Genomic DNA, 24771 nt, shown 5'->3' with positions numbered 1-24771 from the left:
CATCCTGTATTATACTCCAGAGCTGCACTCACTGTTCTGCTGGTGGAGTCACTGTGTACATACATTACTATCTATCTATCTATCTATCTATCTATCTATCTATCTATCTATCTATCTATCTATCTATCTATCTATCTATCTATCTATCTATCTATCTATCTATCTATCTAAGATTTATTGCTGATCGGTTATAGAGGGATCCGGGTGATAAGGTGATACATTGTGTTTATTACACCCGTCACCCTCCTATGGACACAGGGCGCCCCCGTGTGGTGTATTCAGCCAGTGCAGGGTCGCCGGGCGCAGTTGCACATTACAGCCGCTAGATGTCGCTCTTTGCAGCCTGATGACCAATCACATCCCGGAAAAAGAGACGTTTTTTTCTTCTATTCATTGAAAGGTTCATTCCCGTCACCCGGAGAGAAGGCGGAGGAAGCGGAGAACAACAACCGACCACACGGTAAGTGCAAGCTCTGCGGCCCAGCCGGGGTGAGGGGACACAATGCTGCGGAGCGAAAACCGGGGTGTCACGGCTCCTGCATGTAGAGTGTCAGCTCTGTGGCCAGAGGACTCTGCAAAGTGTCAGCTCTGCTGCCAAGGCCTGGACTGGACACCTAGGATTATATAGCAATGAGTGAGGGTCTCATATTAGAGTGTCAGCTCTGGTGCCAAGGCCTGGACTGGACACCTAGGATTATAGAGCAATGAGTGAGGGTCTTATATTAGAGTGTCAGCTCTGCTGCCAAGGCCTGGACTGGACACCTAGGATTATATAGCAATGAGTGAGGGCCTTATATTAGAGAGTCAGCTCTGCTGCCAAGGCCTGGACACCTAGGATTATATAGCAATGAGTGAGGGTCTTATATTAGAGTGTCAGCTCTGCTGCCAAGGCCTGGGCACCTAGGATTATATAGCAATGAGTGAGGGTCTTATATTAGAGAGTCAGCTCTGCTGCCAAGGCCTGGACTAGGCACCTAGGATTATATAGCAATGAGTGAGGGTCTTATATTAGAGTGTCAGCTCTGCTGCCAAGGCTTGGACTGGACACCTAGGATTATATAGCAATGAGTGAGGGTCTTATATTAGAGTGTCAGCTCTGCTGCCAAGGCTTGGACCGGATATTGTAGTTGCCAGTTTTGCCGGTGTTATTAATGTCTATAATAAACACAAGTTGGGGTCCAGGACGAGACGTGAGGTCCCCCTGAGGGGTTCTTACACGCGCCACTTTATTCCAGGTTTCATGAATAGAATGCCAGAACTCCAGTGAAGACTGACACACTGACAAGCTAGTAGAGGCTGAGCAGATTCATTTATGTCTTTAACACTATGCAGCTTTACATGCCATTCAGGATCTGTGGAAAGCTGGGTGTCAGTAGCTGTAATGGCCGACGCTAGACGTTGTTAGCCGACATGTTTTTCCTGTATGTGAGATCTAGAAAAATGGCCTTAGTAGAAGTTTAGACTCCACGTGACGACGACTCCAGGGTTTGAGGGGAACTCCACTATTGCAGAACCTGTAACTCAATCCTGGCAGCATTTCCAAGTCCTGTCTCTTTAAGAAAATCACCTTTCTCTCAGTTGCAGCCAAAACCTCAAGACGCAACGAGGGAGACGACCGGCAGATCATGTGATGTGGTTATCCGGTGCTGAGCCGGTGGGGCGTCCGCCTGTGCGCTCCGGGCAGTAAAGTATGTGCCCCCACATCCAGTGGTGGAGCTCAAATCTCATCAGCCAATCAATAGTGTTGTTTGCAAACATGTGACGGGTCCGGGGTGGCTCCTCAGGGCAGGGGGTGATGACTGGTGGCATCCTATAGGGTGCCGGGTGGCAGTCACTCAGCTCCTCAGGGCAGGAGACCGGGTTCTATGCCCGGGGTAACAGCTGGAAGGGGGTTCACAAACCACAGACGTCCACGTCATCCAGCGCCTCGTATCTCGGGGGTTGGACCTCGGCTTCTTTTCTTCGAGCACCCGGATATCGAAACAGATCTGTAACTGGCAGGACGGAGCGTCACAGGGCGTACCCCAATATCTGCATGAGATGTCGGGGGAGCGTCACAGGGCGTACCCCAATATCTGCATGAGATGTCGGGGGAGCGTCACAGGCGTCTCCGGCGGAGATCGCGATCGCGTGACTTCAGACTTGCAATAGTGCGGCGGGACTGGAGTCCGAAGTTTTCCGGCGGCACAAGATGGACGACGTCTGCAACGTTCCTGCCTCCGAATCTGTGGAGAGATCTTCACAAAAAGCGATTTCGTTGCTATGAAAAGGGGTTAAAAAATAAATGTCTCCTCCTCCTCGTATTCATCTGAGGAAGGCGAAACAGAGAGAAATAAACGTATGGCGCCTGGAACAGACACAATGTGCGCAACTCCCCGAATCTGACTACGAGGAGAAGCGAAATATCTCGTTGACAAGAAAGACCGGATTCATCGTCACATTTCTCACAGAACGGTTCTCGAGCAGCTCCATGTTCTGCCCTCAGAGCAGCGTGCGGTCAGGGCGCCATTATAAGACGACTTCCATGGCCATCGCGCGGGCGGCTCGGACATATTTCCTCAGGAAGATTCGGAATCGGAAAATGTCACCAGGTCCAAAAGCGGAAAGTGGATTTCCAGGTGACTGGGGAGGACTTTGCGGGTCAATCACCCCCTTATACTCGGGCGATCGCGGACGGGTCGGAGGCATTTTACACCATTGTCGTTTCCTTCCTCTTTAGTAAGGGGATGATCCGGCTTTACCGTCTATTACAGACTCGGCCAATCTCGAAGACGTCGAACCGGTGCAATTCAAGATTGGGGACGCAGCCGGCCCCCGACTAATAAGACGGCAATGTATCTGCGTGCCGGCACTGCTATCCCGTAAAAGGCTTTTCTTGAAATCATTGGGCCGAGCGGTCCCGTTAGCAGCGGGAGCCTTCAATTACGTTACAAATATCAGTAGGGCGAGACGGCTTACGGCGGCAGGAATGGCCCTCGAATTCCCCAATACGGAGGCCGCAAATCTCTTCCGTCCAGAGATTGTAGCCAAGAGATTGAGGGCCGTTACGGGGCCGGCGAATCCTTTGCGGACATAAAGATGTCCATTATCCCTAGGAGGACTTTCGATCGGTGGGTCGGTCCTTTATGTCCCAAGGTCAGATCCGGGAATATTACCAGAGACCATTCCGGAAACAGGTTACCCGAGGAGGCACCTTCAAACTTTCCCGATGCTGAGGAGGACGGTCAGCCCAAAAGAAAAGGACTGCGGCGGGTGAGTCCTCCGTCTGCCATGCTATGGACCGTGGAGACCCTTTGCTCACCGTACGTTCTTATGTCGCATGAACTCGGCGCAGTGGCAAGTCGCCCGTCTTGTGGAAAGAAATGAGACTCGCGCTCCGCTCGTGATCAGTTGTGCATAGAATTGCTCATGAAAAAATGGCGCGTAAAAAGAAGTGCATGCCGTATTTTTTGGATCATGGAGCGGCTATTGGTGCGGATTGTGTGAATTTGTGCGTCGGTAACTGTTGTTCTGCGAATGAACAGACACGGTTTAGACGGAACGGCGCTTCACCGGACATGATGTATTGCAATGGGTCACAATGGCCGTCTACGATCAATCCAGTAGTCCATTGCGGTACGCGACGCGCTCCTGTCTATCACCCCGTTTTAACTCTTGCACTACCGACGCTCGGTATGACCTCCGCTGAAGCGATTTCCGTACACGTCGACGTGTCGTTCTGCTGGGATCGTTTTCGCATCGATTTCTTCGGGCTTCTCACAATCCTTTCCCGGATGTCTGCAAAAAAACGACCAATGTCCAAAAAGGTGGTTGCCTATATTATTTTGGCATCAGCCACGGGTCCTCTTTCGCCACTTCCGCACCAAATATGTATATGACTAAAACTGAAATTGACAGCCAAACAGTCCTGTGTTTCTTTGGATGAACCCGTGCGCACATACGACTCTAACATCGCAAGTCTTTGAATCGAGTACGACGTGTCCGCAAAGAGGACCAAGCGACAGACAGGGAAGGATACGATGGCCTCAGGCATTTCCTGAACTGCTGAGGTAAAATGAAAGCTGAGCTCTGATTGGTTGCTATGGGCAGCAGGGACAGTGCCTGGAGACAGTGCTGATGAATGAGGCCTGGTCATACTGTACACAACGGAAACGGGGCTGATATTTGCGGCCCACCCTCCAGCCCATTATAAACCGCTCTCTTGTAATGTGCAGCTTTATTTACAAGGTCCTCACGGGCACATGATAATTCCCTCTTCTTCATACTGTAGTGATGGAATTACACCATGATCAAATGCTACTACAACCACCCCCATCTGCTACTCGCTCTCCCCTGCCAGGTGCCTTTCTGTCGAGTTGGGCTGTTTTTATATCGAACATGGCGACGTGGGGTAAATGGTCACTGACGGAGTCGCATCTCCATATAAATCCCCTAGAATTTAGAGCGGCAAAATTTTATCTCCGGATATTTGGTTCCAACGTTTCCGCACCGCCAATATGATTTCACACCGATGGACAAAAGCCGTGTCGCATGTAAACCGGATGGGGGACGAGGTCGAGGAATCTCTGCGGAGAAGTCTTGGAGTTAGGCCTTGTTCACACGGCGCTAAAAAAAACGATGTGTACACGTGTCAAACGCTAGCGTTTTTGTAAAGCGCTTTTTAAAATATAGGCGTTTTTGACGAGTTTTGTGCCTGTCATTTGGCACGTAATTAGGACTCCCATCGACTATAGGAATTAGGCACGGTTTTTGGTGCATTTTCGGCATGTTTATACGCACCTAGAATTTACCTGGCACTTCTTTTTTTACACAACGCGTTTTTTAAACGCGCGCGTAAAAAAAGTGCGTCGTATACACTACAATGTGTTTTCCAATTGAAGTCAATGGAAAGCTTAAAGCATGCTTTTTTGCTGCGTAAAATGCGTCAAAAACGCGTCAAATACACGCCGTGTGAACAAGGCCTTATGGTCCTGGGCCCTCGACAACAGAATAGACCTGAGGGCACATTAGGTCTTAGGTCAAGAAAACAAACTAGCGGCCCATGTAATTGTCTACACTAGGGGTAGGTTGACACAGGGCGGATATGCTGCGTAAAGGCACACGGTGTATCCATGCGGGCGGCCGCAGGGAATTCCTGCCGAAAAACCGCACCAAATTGTCAAGCAGTTTTTCGACTGGAATGTCCGCTGCGGAAATCCTGCAATGAAAAAAAAAATGGCTATACTTACCACGGCGACAAGTCCCTCTGACGTACCGCAGCCCTGGGATGATGTTTCATCTCATGTGACCGCTGCGGCCTGTGATTGGCTGAAGCGGTCGCATGGGATGAAATCCGCCGAATAACATTAGGTCCAACGCTCCTCCGGGGTCTGACGTGGACTGATTTTAGGGTCCCCGGGACCTACTCTTGCAGCTGCCCCCTTTAGTTTGGATCGCAGCCCTAGTGGGGTGTTCAGTCCCAAACTTGTCCTACGACACAAATCAATTCATCGTTAGACTCGTGGGTTCGCGACAAGGCGATAATTAATGTATTGCTCAATTCGCTAGAAGACAAACGAGAACATTTTTAACCCGTCTACAAAGCTGCTTTGGAATTGATGTCCTGGACATTTCAGGGTCGGGGTATTTCTTCACGTACTCTAAAATCAATAGGGTCGGCCCTTAACATTATTATACCCAATTAGGGGAAATGTCTATACTATTTTGATGCCGTGCGCCCTCATACGGTTCAATACCATTAATTCATTGTGTATTTGGATACTAAGCTGTGCGGCCGCAGTATAGTAACGCATGAATGTGTGGGAGCGGGGCTGCGGCTGTGTGATACATCCATTGCCCCGCTCGTGTCAAGTGTGTGCACGCGCAATCCGCATGAGGTGATGCGACCGGCGCTGCGCTAATGAGCCGGCACTGAAGTCAGAGAACATGGCGGGCGCACTACAAAACACCCTCATGTTCTGTCTTTAGTGCCTGCGCCGGCCGCATCACCTCCTGCTGACCGCGCGCACACTACTTGTCAGTAGCGGGGCAATGGCTGTATTACACAATCGCAGCCCCACTAACGTTGGAGATCAGAGAAATCTCTCATCTCCACAGCTATTCCCTTGAATGCCGCAATCAAAGCTGACCACCACCGCAGCATTCAAAGGGTAAATGAGAAGGGGGGGATCCCTGTGACACGATCGAGGGACATACCATATATGGGCAGACAGCCCAGGGTCCATTGAAGGCCCCCAGGACTGTTTGACCGTATTTCCTGTTGTTAGGACATACTGAGGTAACCGCTGCCTGTGTGCTATCAGTATATAGATATATGCCGAAACATTACTATCAGTATATAGATATATGCCGGTACATTAAAGGGTAAAAAAAACCCACACACATTTTTTACAATAAGCATTAAAATAAGTCTCAATACATAATGTGGCTGTGACTGTTGCGGGGGCCCTGTGACTGTTGCGGGGGCCCTGTGACTGTTGCGGGGGCCCTGTGGCTGTTGCGGGGGCCCTGTGGCTGTTGCGGGGGCCCTGTGACTGTTGCGGGGGCCCTGTGGCTGTTGCGGGGGCACTGTCGCTGTTGCGGGGGCATTGTCGCTGTGACTGTTGCGGGGGCACTGTCGCTGTGACTGTTGCGGGGGCACTGTCGCTGTGACTTGCGGGGGCCCTGCGCTGTGACTTGCGGGGGCCCTGCGCTGTGACTGTTGTGGGGGCCCTGTGACTGTTGCTGGGGCCCTGTGGCTGTCACTGTTGTGGGGAGTGTGTACTCTGCCCCGCGGTTTGTAGGGGTGGATATTATTATCACAATGCTTTGAGTAGTAGTCGTACATTAGTCAGGCTGTGGGCCGGGGCTTCATATTATCAAGACTCCTGCGACGTTCCTCTGTTCAGTCTGGAGGCCGCTGTGATGTCGCTGGGGGCAGTTGTGGTATTTGCTGGGGGCAATATAACTGTAGCCATTGGGCTATAGGATCCTCTGATGTCGCTAAGACATAATATAAACATAGTATTTGGTTGCAGCTCTGGATGTGACTGGAGCATAAGACATAATATAAACATAGTATTCTGACTGCAGCTCTGGATGTGACTGGAGCATAAGACATAATATAAACATAGTATTCTGACTGCAGCTCTGGATGTGACTGGAGCATAAGACCTAATATAAACATATTATTTTGACTGCAGCTCTGGATGTGACTGGAGCATGACATGATGCAGCTGTGATTGGTCCCCTGTACTGGAGCTCTTTCCCCTCAGTAGATTCATGAAATTTTCCTGATAATCTCTTGATTTAATCACCCTGCTGTCACTTCCTGCTCTCCCTGCTGTCACTTCCTGCTCTCCCTGCAGTCACTTCCTGCTCTCCCTGCTGTCCCTTCCTGCTCTCCCTGCTGTCCCTTCCTGCTCTCCCTGCTGTCTCTTCCTGCTCTCCCTGCTGTCACTTCCTGCTCTCCCTGCTGTCACTTCCTGCTCTCCCTGCTGTCACTTCCTGCTCTTCCTGCTCTCCCTGCTGTCCCTTCCGGCTCTCCCTGCTGTCCCTTCCTGCTGTCACTTCCTGCTCTCCCTGCTGTCCCTTCCTGCTGTCTCTTCCTGCTCTCCCTGCTGTCTCTTCCTGCTGTCCCTCCCTGCTGTCCTTTCCTGCTCTCCCTGCTGTCACTTCCTGCTCTCCCTGCTGTCACTTCCTGCTCTCCCTGCAGTCACTTCCTGCTCTCCCTGCTGTCCCTTCCTGCTCTCCCTGCTGTCTCTTCCTGCTCTCCCTGCTGTCACTTCCTGCTCTCCCTGCTGTCCCTTCCGGCTCTCCCTGCTGTCCCTTCCTGCTGTCACTTCCTGCTCTCCCTGCTGTCCCTTCCTGCTCTCCCTGCTGTCTCTTCCTGCTCTCCCTGCTGTCTCTTCCTGCTGTCCCTCCCTGCTGTCCCTTCCTGCTCTCCCTGCTGTCACTTCCTGCTCTACCTGCTGTCACTTCCTGCTCTCCCTGCTGTCACTTCCTGCTCTCCCTGCTGTCACTTCCTGCTCTCCCTGCTGTCCCTTCCTGCTCTCCCTGCTGTCACTTCCTGCTCTCCCTGCTGTCACTTCCGGCTCTCCCTGTGATAGACTTGTGTTTATACACAGCAGCCAAACTGAAGAGGCGGAGCTTCAGGGGGAGGGACAGAGCAGCAGCCTGGACCAATGATGAGAGGGGGTGTGTCTCAGACTCCCTATAGGCAGTGCAGCTAAACTGTAGTCCCAGGTGACAGCTCTGCAGTAATGGAGGAGGATAACTGTCAGGTGAGCAGCAGGAAAGTGACCATGAGTTAGCAGCCTGGTCTGTCCTGTGCCAGCTCCTGTGCCAGCTCCTGTGCCAGCCTCTCCATGGCACCGGCAGGTCGTGACCTTTGGTGATCGCTCTTTATAGTTATGAGATAATAATCTCTTCTGCAGGGCACGATCTCTGTGATCACCGTCTGGTATTCCTGTATCAGATCCTGGGAAAGCTGGGTGACCATCAATATGGCTGCCATAACAGCTCCCACAGGGGTTGGCATCCCCTGTACCCATATTATTGTATAACTAGCCCCTGTATTGGTTGTCACCCAGCTTTCCACTGGTCCTGAATGACATGTAAATCTGCATGTACACCCCCTCCTGCCCGCTCTCCTACTGTTCAGCCTGTGTCAGTCCTCACTGCAGTCCTGACATTCTATTCATGAACCAGGAGGCTCAGGCTGATCTCCCCCAGCTACAAAGAACCTATCCATATATATTAACCCCGTGTGTGCTGTATTTCTGGTTGTGCGGGTGGCCTTTCTGTGACCCCAGGTCTATTTTTGAGTGGTTGGTGTTGCCGCTGTCACGTTGGGTGTTGCCAGGTCTGTACAGGCACTGGTGGGCACAGGTCCTCATACCCGGGCCAAGTCTCCGGTGGTCATTTGATCGCACAGATAAGGATCCGGCGTTGGCCGCTGCTCGCACCTGATCTCCGCTTCCTCATCTGCTGCTTCAGCAATGAGGAAGTTCTCATGTAAGGAAAAGGCCATTGTCACAGCAGCGGGCGGGCGTGTACGGGGGACAGCGACGCCAGGAGCTGCCAGCCGTCCAACCGGGTGCATATGAGGTATGTCAATGCCAGGGTCTCTGCAGGGGGTTCTCATACATGGCATGGGCAGGGGGAGGGGAGTCTTAAAGCGGCATTACACCTGCAGGCCATCTCTTCATACGCTGTGGAGATGAAAATAATCTGTTCTTCACTATTATCAATCATTTCAGACTGTAGGACAGGCAAATATTATAGTTTGCTCCCTGTTATCAGCCAAAATGCCTTGTCCCTATGACAACTACTTTGTTGCATATCTACGGCGCTGTAATATCCTCCAGAGACATTACATCATATGTGACTGATATCAGCCGCTCCTCTTATATCACTCCAGTACTATTATATCCTCCAGACATTACATCATATGTGTGACTGATACCAGCCGCTCCTCTTATATCACTCCAGCACTATTATATCCCCCAGAGACATTACATCATGTGTGACTGATATCAGCCGCTCCTCTTATAACACTCCAGTACTATTATATCCTCCAGAGACATTACATCATATGTGTGACTGATATCAGCCGCTCCTCTTATATCACTCCAGTACTATTATATCCTCCAGAGACATTACATCATGTGTGTGACTGATATCAGCTGCTCCTCTTATATCACTCCAGTACTATTATATCCTCCAGAGACATTACATCATATGTGTGACTGATATCAGCCGCTCCTCTTATAACACTCCAGTACTATTATATCCTCCAGAGACATTACATCATATATGCGACTGATATCAGCCGCTCCTCTTATAACACTCCAGTACTATTATATCCTCCAGAGACATTGCATCATATGTGACTGATATCAGCCGCTCCTCTTATATCACTCCAGCACTATTATATCCTCCAGAGACATTACATCATATGTGACTGATATCAGCCGCTCCTCTTATAACACTCCAGTACTATTATATCCTCCAGAGACATTACATCATATGTGTGACTGATATCAGCCGCTCCTCTTATATCACTCCAGCACTATTATATCCTCCAGAGACATTACATCATATGTGACTGATATCAGCCGCTCCTCTTATATCACTCCAGTACTATTATATCCTCCAGAGACATTACATCATATGTGACTGATATCAGCCACTCCTCTTATATCACTCCAGTACTATTATATCCTCCAGAGACATTACATCATATGTGTGACTGATATCAGCCGCTCCTCTTATAACACTCCAGTACTATTATATCCTCCAGACACATTACATCATATGTGTGACTGATATCAGCCGCTCCTCTTATATCACTCCAGTACTATTATATCCTCTAGAGACATTACATCATATGTGTGACTGATATCAGCCGCTCCTCTTATATCACTCCAGTACTATTATATCCTCCAGAGACATTACATCATATGTGACTGATATCAGCCGCTCCTCTTATATCACTCCAGTACTATTATATCCTCCAGAGACATTACATCATATGTGTGACTGATATCAGCCGCTCCTCTTATAACACTCCAGTACTATTATATCCTCCAGAGACATTACATCATATGTGTGACTGATATCAGCCGCTCCTCTTATAACACTCCAGTACTATTATATCCTCCAGAGACATTACATCATATGTGACTGATATCAGCCTCTCCTCTTATAACACTCCAGCACTATTATATCCTCCAGAGACATTACATCATATGTGACTGATATCAGCCGCTCCTCTTATATCACTCCAGCACTATTATATCCTCCAGAGACATTACATCATATGTGTGACTGATATCAGCCTCCCCTCTTATAACACTCCAGTACTATTATATCCTCCAGAGACATTACATCATATATGTGACTGATATCAGCCTCCCCTCTTATAACACTCCAGTACTATTATATCCTCCAGAGACATTACATCATATGTGTGACTGATATCAGCCGCTCCTCTTATATCACTCCAGCACTATTATATCCTCCAGAGACATTACATCATATATGTGACTGATATCAGCCTCCCCTCTTATAACACTCCAGTACTATTATATCCTCCAGAGACATTACATCATATGTGTGACTGATATCAGCCGCTCCTCTTATATCACTCCAGCACTATTATATCCTCCAGAGACATTACATCATATGTGTGACTGATATCAGCCGCTCCTCTTATATCACTCCAGTACTATTATATCCTCCGGAGACATTACATCATATGTGTGACTGATATCAGCCGCTCCTCTTATATCACTCCAGTACTATTATATCCTCCAGAGACATTACATCATATGTGTGACTGATATCAGCCGCTCCTCATATATCACTCCAGTACTATTATATCCTCCAGAGACATTACATCATATGTGTGACTGATATCAGCCGCTCCTCTTATAACACTCCAGTACTATTATATCCTCCAGAGACATTACATCATATGTGACTGATACCAGCCGCTCCTCTTATAACACTCCAGTACTATTATATCCTCCAGAGACATTACATCATATGTGTGACTGATATCAGCCGCTCCTCTTATATCACTCCAGCACTATTATATCCTCCAGAGACATTACATCATATGTGACTGATATCAGCCGCTCCTCTTATATCACTCCAGTACTATTATATCCTCCAGAGACATTACATCATATGTGACTGATATCAGCCGCACCTCTTATATCACTCCAGTACTATTATATCCTCCAGAGACATTACATCATATGTGACTGATATCAGCCACTCCTCTTATATCACTCCAGTACTATTATATCCTCCAGAGACATTACATCATATATGTGACTGATATCAGCCGCTCCTCTTATATCACTCCAGTACTATTATATCCTCCAGAGACATTACATCATATGTGACTGATATCAGCCGCTCCTCTTATATCACTCCAGTACTATTATATCCTCCAGAGACATTACATCATATGTGTGACTGATATCAGCCGCTCCTCTTATAACACTCCAGTACTATTATATCCTCCAGAGAGATTACATCATATGTGACTGATATCAGCCGCTCCTCTTATATCACTCCAGTACTATTATATCCTCCAGAGACATTACATCATATGTGTGACTGATATCAGCCGCCCCTCTTATATCACTCCAGTACTATTATATCCTCCAGAGACATTACATCATATGTGACTGATATCAGCCGCTCCTCTTATAACACTCCAGCACTATTATATCCTCCAGAGACATTACATCATATGTGACTGATATCAGCTGCTCCTCTTATATCACTCCAGCACTATTATATCCTCCAGAGACATTACATCATATGTGTGACTGATATCAGCCGCTCCTCTTATAACACTCCAGCACTATTATATCCTCCAGAGACATTACATCATATGTGACTGATATCAGCCGCTCCTCTTATATCACTCCAGTACTATTATATCCTCCAGAGACATTACATCATATGTGTGACTGATATCAGCCGCTCCTCTTATATCACTCCAGCACTATTATATCCTCCAGAGACATTACATCATATGTGTGACTGATATCAGCCGCTCCTCTTATATCACTCCAGCACTATTATATCCTCCAGAGACATTACATCATATGTGACTGATATCAGCCGCTCCTCTTATAACACTCCAGCACTATTATATCCTCCAGAGACATTACATCATATGTGTGACTGATATCAGCCGCTCCTCTTATAACACTCCAGTACTATTATATCCTCCAGAGACATTACATCATATGTGTGACTGATATCAGCCGCTCCTCTTATAACACTCCAGCACTATTATATCCTCCAGAGACATTACATCATATGTGACTGATATCAGCCGCTCCTCTTATATCACTCCAGCACTATTATATCCTCCAGACATTACATCATATGTGTGACTGATATCAGCCGCTCCTCTTATATCCCTCCAGTACTATTATATCCTCCAGAGACATTACATCATATGTGTGACTGATATCAGCCGCTCCTCTTATAACACTCCAGTACTATTATATCCCCAGAGACATTACATCATATGTGTGACTGATATCAGCCGCTCCTCTTATATCACTCCAGTACTATTATATCCTCCAGAGACATTACATCATATGTGACTGATATCAGCCGCTCCTCTTATAACACTCCAGTACTATTATATCCTCCAGAGACATTACATCATATGTGTGACTGATATCAGCCGCTCCTCTTATATCACTCCAGCACTATTATATCCTCCAGAGACATTACATCATATGTGACTGATATCAGCCGCTCCTCTTATATCACTCCAGTACTATTATATCCTCCAGAGACATTACATCATATGTGACTGATATCAGCCGCTCCTCTTATATCACTCCAGTACTATTATATCCTCCAGAGACATTACATCATATGTGTGACTGATATCAGCCGCTCCTCTTATAACACTCCAGTACTATTATATCCTCCAGAGACATTACATCATATGTGTGACTGATATCAGCCGCTCCTCTTATATCACTCCAGTACTATTATATCCTCCAGAGACATTACATCATATGTGTGACTGATATCAGCCGCTCCTCTTATATCACTCCAGTACTATTATATCCTCCAGACATTACATCATATGTGTGACTGATATCAGCCGCTCCTCTTATATCACTCCAGCACTATTATATCCTCCAGAGACATTACATCATATATGTGACTGATATCAGCCGCTCCTCTTATATCACTCCAGCACTATTATATCCTCCAGAGACATTACATCATGTGTGACTGATATCAGCAGCTCCTCTTATATCACTCCAGTACTATTATATCCTCCAGAGACATTACATCATATGTGTGACTGATATCAGCCGCTCCTCTTATAACACTTCAGTACTATTATATCCTCCAGACATTACATCATATGTGTGACTGATATCAGCCGCTCCTCTTATATCACTCCAGTACTATTATATCCCCCAGAGACATTACATCATATGTGTGACTGATATCAGCCGCTCCTCTTATATCACTCCAGTACTATTATATCCTCCAGAGACATTACATCATATGTGACTGATATCAGCCGCTCCTCTTATATCACTCCAGCACTATTATATCCTCCAGAGACATTACATCATATGTGACTGATATCAGCCGCTCCTCTTATATCACTCCAGTACTATTATATCCTCCAGAGACATTACATCATGTGTGACTGATATCAGCCGCTCCTCTTATATCACTCCAGCACTATTATATCCTCCAGAGACATTACATCATATGTGTGACTGATATCAGCCGCTCCTCTTATATCACTCCAGCACTATTATATCCTCCAGACATTACATCATATGTGACTGATATCAGCCGCTCCTCTTATAACACTCCAGTACTATTATATCCTCCAGAGACATTACATCATATGTGTGACTGATATCAGCCGCTCCTCTTATATCACTCCAGCACTATTATATCCTCCAGAGACATTACATCATATGTGACTGATATCAGCCGCTCCTCTTATATCACTCCAGTACTATTATATCCTCCAGAGACATTACATCATATGTGACTGATATCAGCCGCTCCTCTTATAACACTCCAGCACTATTATATCCCCCAGAGACATTACATCATATGTGTGACTGATATCAGCCGCTCCTCTTATATCACTCCAGCACTATTATATCCTCCAGACATTACATCATATGTGACTGATATCAGCCGCTCCTCTTATATCACTCCAGTACTATTATATCCTCCAGAGACATTACATCATATGTGTGACTGATATCAGCCGCTCCTCTTATATCACTCCAGTACTATTATATCCTCCAGAGACATTACATCATATGTGTGACTGATATCAGCCGCTCCTCTTATATCACTCCAGTACTATTATATCCTCCAGAGACATTACATCATATGTGACTGATATCAGCCGCTCCTCTTATAACACTCCAGCACTATTATATCCCCCAGAGACATTACATCATATGTGTGACTGATATCAGCCGCTCCTCTTATATCACTCCAGCACTATTATATCCTCCAGACATTACATCATATGTGACTGATATCAGCCGCTCCTCTTATAACACTCCAGTACTATTATATCCTCCAGAGACATTACATCATATGTGTGACTGATATCAGCCGCTCCTCTTATATCACTCCAGTACTATTATATCCTCCAGAGACATTACATCATATATGTGACTGATATCAGCCGCTCCTCTTATATCACTCCAGTACTATTATATCCTCCAGAGACATTACATCATATGTGTGACTGATATCAGCCGCTCCTCTTATATCACTCCAGTACTATTATATCCTCCAGACATTACATCATATGTGACTGATATCAGCCGCTCCTCTTATATCACTCCAGCACTATTATATCCTCCAGACATTACATCATATGTGACTGATATCAGCCGCTCCTCTTATATCACTCCAGTACTATTATATCCTCCAGAGACATTACATCATATGTGTGACTGATATCAGCCTCCCCTCTTATAACACTCCAGTACTATTATATCCTCCAGAGACATTACATCATATATGTGACTGATATCAGCCTCCCCTCTTATAACACTCCAGTACTATTATATCCTCCAGAGACATTACATCATATGTGTGACTGATATCAGCCGCTCCTCTTATAACACTCCAGTACTATTATATCCTCCAGAGACATTACATCATATGTGACTGATATCAGCCTCTCCTCTTATAACACTCCAGCACTATTATATCCTCCAGAGACATTACATCATATGTGACTGATATCAGCCGCTCCTCTTATATCACTCCAGCACTATTATATCCTCCAGAGACATTACATCATATGTGTGACTGATATCAGCCGCTCCTCTTATATCACTCCAGTACTATTATATCCTCCGGAGACATTACATCATATGTGTGACTGATATCAGCCGCTCCTCTTATAACACTCCAGTACTATTATATCCTCCAGAGACATTACATCATATGTGTGACTGATATCAGCCGCTCCTCATATATCACTCCAGTACTATTATATCCTCCAGAGACATTACATCATGTGTGTGACTGATATCAGCCGCTCCTCTTATAACACTCCAGTACTATTATATCCTCCAGAGACATTACATCATATGTGACTGATATCAGCCGCTCCTCTTATATCACTCCAGTACTATTATATCCTCCAGAGACATTACATCATATGTGACTGATATCAGCCGCTCCTCTTATATCCTCCAGAGACATTACATCATATGTGACTGATATCAGCCGCACCTCTTATATCACTCCAGTACTATTATATCCTCCAGAGACATTACATCATAAGTGACTGATATCAGCCACTCCTCTTATATCACTCCAGTACTATTATATCCTCCAGAGACATTACATCATATATGTGACTGATATCAGCCGCTCCTCTTATATCACTCCAGTACTATTATATCCTCCAGAGACATTACATCATATGTGACTGATATCAGCCGCTCCTCTTATATCACTCCAGTACTATTATATCCTCCAGAGACATTACATCATATGTGTGACTGATATCAGCCGCTCCTCTTATATCACTCCAGTACTATTATATCCTCCAGAGACATTACATCATATGTGACTGATATCAGCCGCTCCTCTTATAACACTCCAGCACTATTATATCCTCCAGAGACATTACATCATATGTGACTGATATCAGCCGCTCCTCTTATATCACTCCAGCACTATTATATCCTCCAGAGACATTACATCATATGTGTGACTGATATCAGCCGCTCCTCTTATAACACTCCAGCACTATTATATCCTCCAGAGACATTACATCATATGTGACTGATATCAGCCGCTCCTCTTATAACACTCCAGCACTATTATATCCTCCAGAGACATTACATCATATGTGTGACTGATATCAGCCGCTCCTCTTATAACACTCCAGTACTATTATATCCTCCAGAGACATTACATCACATGTGTGACTGATATCAGCCGCTCCTCTTATATCACTCCAGTACTATTATATCCTCCAGAGACATTACATCATATGTGTGACTGATATCAGCCGCTCCTCTTATATCACTCCAGCACTATTATATCCTCCAGAGACATTACATCATATGTGTGACTGATATCAGCCGCTCCTCTTATATCACTCCAGCACTATTATATCCTCCAGAGACATTACATCATATGTGACTGATATCAGCCGCTCCTCTTATAACACTCCAGCACTATTATATCCTCCAGAGACATTACATCATATGTGTGACTGATATCAGCCGCTCCTCTTATAACACTCCAGTACTATTATATCCTCCAGAGACATTACATCATATGTGTGACTGATATCAGCCGCTCCTCTTATAACACTCCAGCACTATTATATCCTCCAGAGACATTACATCATATGTGACTGATATCAGCCGCTCCTCTTATATCACTCCAGCACTATTATATCCTCCAGACATTACATCATATGTGTGACTGATATCAGCCGCTCCTCTTATATCCCTCCAGTACTATTATATCCCCAGAGACATTACATCATATGTGTGACTGATATCAGCCGCTCCTCTTATATCACTCCAGTACTATTATATCCTCCAGAGACATTACATCATATGTGACTGATATCAGCCGCTCCTCTTATAACACTCCAGTACTATTATATCCTCCAGAGACATTACATCATATGTGTGACTGATATCAGCCGCTCCTCTTATATCACTCCAGCACTATTATATCCTCCAGAGACATTACATCATATGTGACTGATATCAGCCGCTCCTCTTATATCACTCCAGTACTATTATATCCTCCAGAGACATTACATCATATGTGACTGATATCAGCCGCTCCTCTTATATCACTCCAGTACTATTATATCCTCCAGAGACATTACATCATATGTGTGACTGATATCAGCCGCTCCTCTTATAACACTCCAGTACTATTATATCCTCCAGAGACATTACATCATATGTGTGACTGATATCAGCCGCTCCTCTTATATCACTCCAGTACTATTATATCCTCCAGAGACATTACATCATATGTGTGACTGATATCAGCCGCTCCTCTTATATCACTCCAGTACTATTATATCCTCCAGACATTACATCATATGTGTGACTGATATCAGCCGCTCCTCTTATATCACTCCAGTACTATTATATCCTCCAGAGACATTACATCATATATGTGACTGATATCAGCCGCTCCTCTTATATCACTCCAGCACTATTATATCCTCCAGAGACATTACATCATGTGTGACTGATATCAGCAGCTCCTCTTATATCACTCCAGTACTATTATATCCTCCAGAGACATTACATCATATGTGTGACTGATATCAGCCGCTCCTCTTATAACACTTCAGTACTATTATATCATCCAGAGACATTACATCATATGTGTGACTGATATCAGCCGCTCCTCTTATATCACTCCAGTACTATTATATCCCCCAGAGACATTACATCATATGTGTGACTGATATCAGCCGCTCCTCTTATATCACTCCAGTACTATTATATCCTCCAGAGACATTACATCATATGTGACTGATATCAGCCGCTCCTCTTATATCACTCCAGCACTATTATATCCTCCAGAGACATTACATCATATGTGACTGATATCAGCCGCTCCTCTTATATCACTCCAGTACTATTATATCCTCCAGAGACATTACATCATGTGTGACTGATATCAGCCGCTCCTCTTATATCACTCCAGCACTATTATATCCTCCAGAGACATTACATCATATGTGTGACTGATATCAGCCGCTCCTCTTATATCACTCCAGCACTATTATATCCTCCAGACATTACATCATATGTGACTGATATCAGCCGCTCCTCTTATAACACTCCAGTACTATTATATCCTCCAGAGACATTACATCATATGTGTGACTGATATCAGCCGCTCCTCTTATATCACTCCAGCACTATTATATCCTCCAGAGACATTACATCATATGTGACTGATATCAGCCGCTCCTCTTATATCACTCCAGTACTATTATATCCTCCAGAGACATTACATCATATGTGTGACTGATATCAGCCGCTCCTCTTATATCACTCCAGTACTATTATATCCTCCAGAGACATTACATCATATGTGTGACTGATATCAGCCACTCCTCTTATATCACTCCAGCACTATTATATCCCCCAGAGACATTACATCATATGTGTGACTGATATCAGCCGCTCCTCTTATATCACTCCAGTACTATTATATCCTCCAGAGACATTACATCATATGTGTGACTGATATCAGCCGCTCCTCTTATATCACTCCAGTACTATTATATCCTCCAGAGACATTACATCATATGTGTGACTGATATCAGCCGCTCCTCTTATATCACTCCAGTACTATTATATCCTCCAGAGACATTACATCATATGTGACTGATATCAGCCGCTCCTCTTATAACACTCCAGCACTATTATATCCCCCAGAGACATTACATCATATGTGTGACTGATATCAGCCGCTCCTCTTATATCACTCCAGCACTATTATATCCTCCAGACATTACATCATATGTGACTGATATCAGCCGCTCCTCTTATAACACTCCAGTACTATTATATCCTCCAGAGACATTACATCATATGTGTGACTGATATCAGCCGCTCCTCTTATATCACTCCAGTACTATTATATCCTCCAGAGACATTACATCATATATGTGACTGATATCAGCCGCTCCTCTTATATCACTCCAGTACTATTATATCCTCCAGAGACATTACATCATATGTGTGACTGATATCAGCCTCTCCTCTTATATCACTCCAGTACTATTATATCCTCCAGAGACATTACATCATATATGTGACTGATATCAGCCGCTCCTCTTATATCACTCCAGCACTATTATATCCTCCAGACATTACATCATATGTGACTGATATCAGCCGCTCCTCTTATAACACTCCAGTACTATTATATCCTCCAGAGACATTACATCATATGTGACTGATATCAGCCGCTCCTCTTATATCACTCCAGTACTATTATATCCTCCAGAGACATTACATCATATGTGTGACTGATATCAGCCTCTCCTCTTATATCACTCCAGCACTATTATATCCTCCAGAGACATTACATCATATGTGTGAGTGATATCAGCCGCACCTCTTATAACACTCCAGTACTATTATATCCTCCAGAGACATTACATCATATGTGTGACTGATATCAGCCTCTCCTCTTATATCACTCCAGTACTATTATATCCTCCAGAGACATTACATCATATGTGACTGATATCAGCCGCTCCTCTTATATCACTCCAGCACTAATATATCCTCCAGAGACATTACATCATATGTGTGACTGATATCAGCCGCTCCTCTTATATCACTCCAGCACTATTATATCCTCCAGAGACATTACATCATATGTGACTGATATCAGCCGCTCCTCTTATATCACTCCAGTACTATTATATCCTCCAGAGACATTACATCATATGTGTGACTGATATCAGCCACTCCTCTTATATCACTCCAGTACTATTATATCCTCCAGAGACATTACATCATATGTGACTGATATCAGCCGCTCCTCTTATATCACTCCAGCACTATTATATCCTCCAGAGACATTACATCATATGTGACTGATATCAGCCGCTCCTCTTATATCACTCCAGCACTATTATATCCTCCAGAGACATTACATCATATGTGTGACTGATATCAGCCGCTCCTCTTATATCACTCCAGTACTATTATATCCTCCAGAGACATTACATCATATGTGACTGATATCAGCCGCTCCTCTTATAACACTCCAGTACTATTATATCCTCCAGACATTACATCATATGTGACTGATATCAGCCGCTCCTCTTATAACACTCCAGTACTATTATATCCTCCAGAGACATTACATCATATGTGTGACTGATATCAGCCGCTCCTCTTATATCACTCCAGTACTATTATATCCTCCAGAGACATTACATCATATGTGACTGATATCAGCCGCTCCTCTTATATCACTTCAGTACTATTATATCCTCCAGACATTACATCATATGTGACTGATATCAGCCGCTCCTCTTATATCACTCCAGCACTATTATATCCTCCAGAGACATTACATCATATGTGACTGATATCAGCCGCTCCTCTTATATCACTCCAGTACTATTATATCCTCCAGACATTACATCATATGTGTGACTGATATCAGCCGCTCCTCTTATATCACTCCAGTACTATTATATCCTCCAGAGACATTACATCATATGTGTGACTGATATCAGCCGCCGCTCTTATATCACTCCAGTACTATTATATCCTCCAGAGACATTACATCATGTGTGACTGATATCAGCCGCTCCTCTTATAACACTCCAGTACTATTATATCCTCCAGAGACATTATATCATATGTGACTGATATCAGCCGCTCCTCTTATATCACTCCAGTACTATTATATCCTCCAGAGACATTACATCATATGTGTGACTGATATCAGCCGCTCCTCTTATAACACTCCAGTACTATTATATCCTCCAGACATTACATCATATATGTGACTGATATCAGCCGTTCCTCTTATAACACTCCAGTACTATTATATCCTCCAGAGACATTACATCATATGTGACTGATATCAGCCGCTCCTCTTATATCACTCCAGCACTATTATATCCTCCAGAGACATTACATCATATGTGTGACTGATATCAGCCGCTCCTCTTATATCACTCCAGTACTATTATATCCTCCAGACATTACATCATATATGTGACTGATATCAGCCGTTCCTCTTATAACACTCCAGTACTATTATATCCTCCAGACATTACATCATATGTGTGACTGATATCAGCCGCTCCTCTTATATCACTCCAGTACTATTATATCCTCCAGAGACATTACATCATATGTGTGACTGATATCAGCCGCTCCTCTTATATCACTCCAGCACTATTATATCCTCCAGAGACATTACATCATATGTGACTGATATCAGCCGCTCCTCTTATAATGCTCTCTGCAATCTTCAAGGGTTACTGTCCCTTTAAGGTGCTGTTTTTGGAGGCACAGTTCTTGGATCTGGGTCACTCTTTGATTGTGTAGTTCTGCGTGTGACAGTATGAGAGGATGATGAGAGTCCAGTCCTGGGGTAGAGGTTATATATATATATATAGATGTCATACTGCAGCTGCTGCGGTGACTCTTGGTATCAGCGGTCGGGTCGTCGTCTCACATGCTGCCGATACCGGTCTAATCCTATAATCTGCCCTGATGTGACGTCTGCGAGGTGGAGACTGGACCCATGTACTGTCCCTTTAACTGGGAACTATAAAGCGACCACATGGCAATACACAAGTCATGGAGCCGCCCTCAAGTGGGTGTGTACTGTAGAGGGCGCTGCTACACGGCCTAAGCCAATCATGTGAGGCGTGAACCTGCATTGAGAGTGGGCGGAGCTGCATACGTGTACATTATAACCGTAAATTATACCACAGCCGTCTAAGGCTCTGTTCACACGCAAAACGAGAAACGGCTGTAAAATACGGAGCTGTTTTCAAGGGAAAACCCTTGTGTCCGTTTTGGGAGCTGTTTTTCTATTGATCCAATGAAAAACGTCTCAAGAAGCGACAGGCGCTTATTTTTATGGGGCATTTTTTTGTGTGTCGTTTTTTCATACGGGCCACGTAAAAAAAATGCCCCGTCGGATCGAAACGCCGTTTTTCCCATTGAAATCAATGGGCAGATGTTTGGAGGCGTTCTTCTTCCGTATTTCCAGACTCTTTCGGGGCGTTTACGGCCTGAAAAACTGCTGAAAATAAGCCGTGTGAACCAGTAGATAATAGACGGGCGAAAAATTTAGAAACGTACACATTAAAGTCGCCCTCACGCGGAGATAACGTATCCGAGAGTGAACTTCAGGTAGGGAGGTTGTTCCAGCTTCTGTGCTGATGGAGTAGAATGTGTTGTAGCAATGTCACAGACAGTGGTGAATGTAGAAAGAGAAGTGATACATTTTATCTGCACTGATACATTGTAACAAACGATCAGAACAGGTGAGAGATTTGTGCTGTGATGGATTTACCTCACAGCAGATTGTCTACACTGGATACAATTGTAACAACCCCTCAGCTGTGAGAAGAATTAGATCAGGACGGGGTTTTCAGCCTTTGGGCGATCAGAGGGGATTTATCTCTAGTGCCGAAATGTAAAACTGTCCTTATTATCAGCTTTTATTTCTTAAACTGAGCTAGAAAATGAAAGCTGCACCGTGATTGGTTGCTATCGGGGCAAATGCTCCATTCACTGACAGCAAGCAGAGATCTTGGAAATGCAGAGGAAGACAAATGGTATTAGAAGGTTTCAGAGGTGTTGATTATACGGTGTTACAGACTGGACGGCCGTGTTCTGTCAGTGGCTGCAGGGGGTTTCCTCCGCGCCGCCGTCGCCTCTGATCACGTGATCGCACCTGCTCTTCCTCCGTGGCTGAAGCGCCGCATGAAGCCGCAAAGTGACTTGTGTGTGGACTGTGAGCCGACGTGGCGACACATGTCCTGTAGATTCATAAGCCATATCTGTTCCTGGGAAAGCTGGGTGACAGCAAATATGGCCGGCAATACAACTCTCACAGGGGCTGTCACCCAACTTCTCCAGTGTCCTGATAGTGATGTGGAGAACTCCTCACTGGAAACTGCAACGTCAGATCTTCACTTCCCGAGTGTCCCCGGCCAGATCACCACCCCCAACATCCTCAAATTCCTGATCAGGAGATGTCACACGGACCTTCAATGCGGCCATTCAGACATGCGTTATATGTCACGTCCGAGGTGCGCAACGCTCGTGTCAATCCGGCCTACACTGTATCTAATCCTACCATGTGTGATACTGTCTACTGAGCCGCTGTATCTAATCCTACCATGTGTGATACTGTCTGCTGAGCTGCTGTATCTAATCCTATCATGTGTGATACTGTCTGCTGAGCAGTGTATCTATTCCTATCATGTGTGATACTGTCTGCTGAGCAGTGTATCTAATCCTATCATGTGTGATACTGTCTGCTGAGCTGTGTATCTAATCCTATCATGTGTGATACTGTCTGCTGAGCCGATGTATCTAATCCTATCATGTGTGATACTGTCTGCCGAGCTGTGTATCTAATCCTATCATGTGTGATACTGTCTGCTGAGCTGTGTATCTAATCCTGTCATGTGTGATACTGTCTGCTGAGCTGCTGTATCTAATCCTATCATGTGTGATACTGTCTGCCGAGCTGTGTATCTAATCCTATCATGTGTGATACTGTCTTCTGAACCGTGTATCTAATCCTATCATGTGTGATACTGTCTGCTGAGCTGTGTATCTAATCCTGTCATGTGTGATACTGTCTGCTGAGCTGTGTATCTAATCCTGTCATCTGTGATACTGTCTGCTGAGCTGCTGTATCTAATCCTACCATGTGTGATACTGTCTGCTGAGCTGCTGTATCTAATCCTACCATGTGTGATACTGTCTGCTGAGCTGTGTATCTAATCCTATCATGTGTGATACTTTGTGCTGTGTATCTAATCCTACCATGTGTGATACTGTCTGCTGAGCTGCTGTATCTAATCCTATCATGTGTGATACTGTCTGCTGAGCTGTGTATCTAATCCTATCCTGTGTGATACAGTGTCGGGGGTTGGTCAGTGCTGCAGCTGGTGCTGTGTACATATTACGGGGACTTGTTATCACACTTCCTGTGCGGGCTCTT

At 45.1% G+C, this 24771-nt stretch overlaps 1 protein-coding gene across 1 annotated transcript in view; it reads left to right on the top strand.

The window, feature by feature from the left end:
- Positions 1 to 372: 372 nt before the first annotated feature.
- LOC142724830 (uncharacterized) overlaps positions 373 to 24771 on the top strand; it is a gene marked incomplete at its 3' end in the record, with an annotated part of 57616 nt that continues 33217 nt past the window's right edge. Inside the window, exon 1 of the mRNA XM_075848967.1 lies at positions 373 to 460. The remainder of the gene's footprint in view (positions 461 to 24771) is intronic.

The sequence above is a fragment of the Rhinoderma darwinii genome, unplaced genomic scaffold (genome assembly GCF_050947455.1).
Source record: "Rhinoderma darwinii isolate aRhiDar2 unplaced genomic scaffold, aRhiDar2.hap1 Scaffold_590, whole genome shotgun sequence".
Classification (NCBI taxonomy): Eukaryota; Metazoa; Chordata; class Amphibia; order Anura; family Rhinodermatidae; genus Rhinoderma; species Rhinoderma darwinii.
This window is presented reverse-complemented; position numbering and strand designations above follow the sequence as displayed.